This window comes from Phoca vitulina, unplaced genomic scaffold (genome assembly GCF_004348235.1).
Source record: "Phoca vitulina isolate PV1807 unplaced genomic scaffold, GSC_HSeal_1.0 scaffold19, whole genome shotgun sequence".
Taxonomy (NCBI): Eukaryota; Metazoa; Chordata; class Mammalia; order Carnivora; family Phocidae; genus Phoca; species Phoca vitulina.
The window spans coordinates 28414132-28420150 of NW_022589722.1; positions in this window are offsets into that span (position 1 = coordinate 28414132).

The following is a 6019-nucleotide window of genomic DNA, read 5'->3' on the forward strand; positions in this document are numbered from 1 at the left end:
GCTGCGGAGGCCGCTGGGAGTTGTAGTTCGGCGCTGGGAGCGTGCGCGTTTCCATGACCACGGCGGCGCGTGGGGCCCGCCTTCTGGCCCTGGTACCTTCCAGGCGCCACCTTTGTCTGCTCGGAATGAAGCGAGCGCGTAAATGTGTGAGTAAATGTTGGCGTGGCGGGAACTCAACCTTCCATTCTTCCATTCCACAAATAGCAGTGAAGACCTCATTGAAGTTGGCCGTTTTAACCACTTTTTTTTTTTTTTTTAAGATTTTATTTATTTGACAGAGAGAGACACAGTGAGAGAGGGAACACAAGGAGGGGGAGCGGGAGAGGGAGAAGCAGGCTTCCCAATGAGCAGGGAGCCCGATGCGGGGCTCGATCCCAGGACCCCGGGATCATGACCTGAGCCGAAGGCAGTCGCTTAACCAACTGAGCCACCCAGGCGCCCCTTAACCACTTTAAAGTGTACAATTCAGGGGCATTAAGTATATTCTCATTATTGTGCAACCGCCCTCCGGAATGTTTCATCCTCCCAAATTGAAACTCTGTACCTGTCCCCCCCCTTCCCCCAGCCCCTGGTAACCACCATTTTACTTTGTTTCTATGAATTTGACTACTCTAGATACTTCATATAAATGGAATCATACAATATGTGTCCTTTTGTGTCTGGCTTATTCCATTTAGCATGTTTTCATGGTTAATCCACGTAATAGCAGGTCTCAGAATTTCCTTCCTTTTCAAGACTGAATAATATTTCATTGTAGGTATAGATCACATTTTACTTATCCATATATGCCTGTGGACATTTGTGTTGTTTCTACTTTTGGCTATTGTGAATAATGTTGCTATGAATATTCTATGCAACTTTTGTGCAGACATGTTTTAATCTCTCTTGGATACGTATCTAGGAGAATTTCTTGATCATTACAGTAACTCTATGTTTCCCTTTTTGAGGATCTGCCAGACTGTTTTCCAAAGTGGCTGCATCATTTTAAAGTCCCACCAGCAAAGTATGAAGTTTTCAAATTCTCCACATCCTCACCATTATTTATGTCTTTATTTTGGGTATAGCCATCCTAATGATTGTATAGTGGTATCTCATTAGGTTTTGATTTGCATTTCCCTGATCATGAGTGATGTTGAGCATCTTTTCATGTGTTCATTGGCCATTTGTGTGGGTTTTTTGTTGAGAAATGTCTACTCGGAGTCTGCTCATTTTTTACTGGGTTATTTGTACTTTTATTGTTGCGTTGTAAGAGTTCTTCATCTTTCCTGGGTGCAATTCCCTCATCAAATACGTGACTTGCAAATATTCTCTCCTGTGGGTTGTCCTTTCACTTTCTTAAAGGTACAAAAGTTTTTAAATTTTTGATGAAGTTAAATTTATTTTTTGAGGGTATCCAGTTGTCTGCACCATTTGTTAAAGACTATTCTTTCCCCCGCTGAATTAATTGTCTTGGCACCTTTGCTGAAAATTAATGGACCAGATACATGAGGCTTTAATTTTGGACTCTCCATTCTATTCCATTGGTCTGTATGTCTATCCTTATGCTAGTACCACACTGTCTTGATTACTGTAGCATTTTACTTAAGTTTTGAAATCTGGAAGTGTGAGTTCTTCAACTCTCTTCTTTTTCAAGACGGTTTTGGCTACTCAGGATCCCTTTAAATTCTTTCAACAATGTTTTGTAGTTTTCAGGATGTAAGTTTTATACTTATTTTAAGTACACTTATTTAAGTATTAAATTTATCCTATTTTATTGTTTGATTCTATGCTGAGTGGAATTGTTTTCTAATATGAGTTTTAGATTACTCATTTTAAGTATATCAATTGACCTTGCATTCTGCAACCTTGCTGTTTATTAATTCTAGTAGTCTTTCAGTGGCTTCCTTAGCATTTTCTGTATAAAGACCCTGTCATCTACAAATAGAGATAATTTTACTTTTTTCTTTCCAATCTGCATGCTTTTCTCTGCAACTCCCTGACTCCTCCCCTACCCCAATCCCCCTGGCTAGAGCCTCCAATATTAAACGGAAGTGGTAAAAGCAGACATCCTTGTCTTGTCTCCAATCTTAGAGGGAAAGCTTTCAATATTTAACCCAGGGATTACTGATTTCACTGTGACCAAAGAACACACTGTATGAACTTAATTCTTTTACACTTGTTGAGATTTGTTTTATGGGCCAGGACATGGTCTATCTTGGTCTATGTCCCATGGTATTTGAAAAGAATGTCTTCTGTTGTTGGGTGGAATATTCTTTGTTGATTGGATCCTGTTGGTTGGTGGTGTTAAGTTCTTCTACATCCCTGACTTTGTCTAGTTCTACCTATTGTTGCAAGGGGTGTTGAAGTCTTTAAGTGTAAGTGTGGATTTGCTATTCCATCAGGTTTTGCATCACATGATTTGCAGCTCTGTTACTTGGTAAATATGTATTTAGGATTATACTTCTTGGTAGATCAACCCTTTTTTTCATTATATAATGTTCCTCTATCTCTTGTAACTTTCTTTGCTCTGAAGTCTAATAGATCTGATACTAACACAGCTACTTTTTGGGGATTGTTGGCATGATATATATTTTTCAATCCTTTTGCTTTCAACCTTATATTGTCATATTCGATGTGTCTCTTGCAGATAGCATATAAATTAGGGCATGTTCTTTCACTCACTTTGCCAATCTCTGTCTTTCAATGGAGATATATACCATTACATTGGATATAGTGATCTTAGTGATCTCACATTTTGTCCTTTTTTTCTTGCCTTCCTGTGGTTAACTTGAAGTTTTTTTTTTTAGAAATTCATTTTTATCTATCTGTAGTGTTTCTGGTTGTATTATCTTTTTTAGTGATTACCCTAGGAATCTCATCGTATATACTTAAGTTACTACCACATATTATTGTTGACATTTTACCAGTTTGGGCGAAATGTAGAAAACTTCCCTCTATTTCCCTTTGCCCTCCCCTATTTATAAAGTAATCACTTTAAATATTTCCTCTATGTACATCGAGAACCACATCAATGTTACGATTTTGGTTTCAACTTAACAATTTAGAAAACTCAAGAGAAGGAAAGTATTTTATTTACCTATAGTTTTACTATTTCTTTTGTTCTACCTTCCTTTCTGATACACAAAGTTTCCTTCTTTTATTTTTTCAAGCTGAGAGAGCTTTTTTAGCCATTATTTTAGGGTAGGTCTGCAGGCAACAAATTTTCCTTTCCCTAGTTTTCCTTTATCTTAGAATGTTTGAATTACCCCTGAACCCTGAAAGGTATTTTTTTGCTGGATGTAGAATTCTCGGTTGACCCAACTTTGTTAAGTGTGCCACTTTCTTCTGGCCTCATGGTTTCTGTTGAGGGACCTGTCATTGTTTTTCCCTTATAGGTGTCATTTATCTTTTGCTTTTAAAATTTTTGTCTAGGGCGCCTGGGTGGCTCAGTTGGTTAAGCGACTGCCTTCGGCTCAGGTCATTATCCTGGAGTCCCTGGATCGAGTCCCGCATCGGGCCCCCTGCTCGGCAGGGAGTCTGCTTCTCCCTCTGACCCTCCTCTCTCTCATTCTCTCTCAAATAAATAAAATCTTTAAAAAAATAAAAATAAAAATAAATAAAATTTTTGTCTAGTTTTCAGAAGTTTGGCTGTGAAGTGTCTTGGTGTTAATTTTTTTTGGATTTGTTTGGGATTCTTAGAGCTTCTTGAATCTACAGGTTTAGATCTTTCACCATTTCTGGTGAGTATATGGCTATTACTTCAACTACTTCAGCCCCAATTTTTCTTCCCTCCTTCTAGTACTCTTGATTTTTTAGATGTTAGATTTTTTGTCGTAGGTCCCTGAAGTCTTTTTTTTTTTTCTAAGTATTTCCTTTCTGTTCAGATCTGTTAATTTCTATTGTTTTACCTTCAAGTTCAAGGATTCTTTCTCTACTGCTTCTTTGGTAATTTTATTTTTCAGCTCTAAATGAGCTTCTATTTTCTTTATTTGCTGAGACTTTGTATTTTTTTTCACTTGTTTCAAGTGTGTTCATTGTTTGTTGACACTTTTATGATGACTGCTTTTAAATCCTTGCCAGATAATTCTAACATCTCTCATCTCAGTGTTGTCTCCCCACCCCCTTTTCTATTTTCCTGGTCTTTTCAGTCTTATTTTTGACCAAAACATGGACATTTTGGGTTGTTATAAAGACTGCATCTTGGGGCGCCTGGGCGGCTCAGTCGTTAGGCGTCTGCCTTCGGCTTGGGTCATGACCCCAGGGTCCTGGGATCCGGCCCCGCGTTGCACTCCCTGCTCTGCAGGAAGCCTGCCTCTCCCTCTCCCACTCCCCCTGCTTGTGTTCCCTGTCAGGTGAATAAATAAAATCTTAAAAAAAAAAAAAAGACTGCGTCTTATTTAGATTTTCTGTTACAGCACACCTCCTCTGATGGGGCTGGAAAGGCACCACTTAATTACTGCCAGGTGTGGTTGGAGTTCAGGGTCCTTGCTTGATGTCTGCTGACACCCAGGGTGGGAGTGCCTCCTAGTTACTGCCTTGTGGGGGTGAGTTCCATCATCCCATTACACTTCTTAGAACACCCTGCTTGGAAGGGGCCAAGGGGCCTCATTTCTCCTCCTATAGTCTCCACTGACACCAATTTAAAGTTCCAGCTCCCTGCTTGGCCTTCTCGGATACCACCCCAACAGGAATTTTGGGGTGCCCCCAATACAGCCTAATCTCCCAACTTGGCTTATGTTGAAGTCAGGGTAGTTTCCTCTGTGGTTTGGCTGTAGTCTTGCTAAGCTCTTCTTTCTCCGGCCCTTATTTGGGGTTTTGTCTGCCTTTTCAGCATCCAGTTTGAGATGTGAAGCAAAAAGAAAACTCAGGGAGCTCAGTGCCAGTAATTCCTTGGGTCCCAGGGTCCCAAGGTCCCCAGCCAGTCTGCCTTCTCTCCACCTTCCAGGCTTATGTTTGTTTTATATAAAATCTCCAGAGTTCCATTTAGTGGAAAGATAGGGATTAAGTACTTCCATTCTACCTTCCCAGAAGAGGAGCTGTTCCACTTATACCTTAATAAACCAATATGAAAATATAAAAATGGTACAGCCGCTGTGGAAACTGGAATAGCAATTCCTCAAATTACTAACAGAATTACCATAGGATTTAGCAATTCCACTTCTGGGTATGGACCCCCAAAAATTGAAAGCATGGTCTTTTTTCTTTTTGAGAGAGAGAGAGAGGTAGAGGTAGAGGTGGGGGGGGGGCGCAGAGAGAATCTTAAACAGGCTCCATGCTCTGCGTGGAGCTTGACTTGGGGCTTGATCTCAAAACCCTGAGAGCACGACCTCAGCTGAAATCAAGAGTCGGACGCTTAACCGACTGAGCCACCCAGGTGCCCCTGAAAGCAGGGTCTTAGAGAGAGATCTGTACACCTGTGTTCACATCAGCATTATTCACAATAGCTAAAACATGGAAACAATCCAATTGTCCACAGATGAATAAGCAAAATGTGGTATACACACACATACAAAGTAGTATTCAACTTTAAAGAAGAAAATTCTGATATAGGCTACATGGAAGAAGCTTGAGGACATGATGCTGAATGAAATAAGCCAGTCAAAGACAGATAAATACTGTACCAATCTACTTGTATGAGTAATCAAAATCTTAGAAAGTGTAAAAATGGTTGCCAGGGTCTGGAGGAGGGGAAGATGGAGCGTCACTGTTGAATGGAAATAGCATTTCAGTTCTACAAGATGAAGGGTTATGGGGATGGATGGTGGTGAGTTGCACAATATGACCATGTGCAAAGATGGTAAACCACACAAAAACCATCAGCAAATTAATTTTTTTCTAATGCATAACTGATCTGAGAGAGAAATTTCACCTTGAAATTTGACGTCTTCAAGGCAAAATTCAGGCTCTCCTATTCCCTATGAACAGACCTAATTCTATGCTGGAGCTGATCGTGCTAATACCTAGTGAGGCACTTTAGGCCCAGGACATACGGAGTTACTGTGCCAGGTACTTCACAGACATTGATGCTCACATCCTCTGC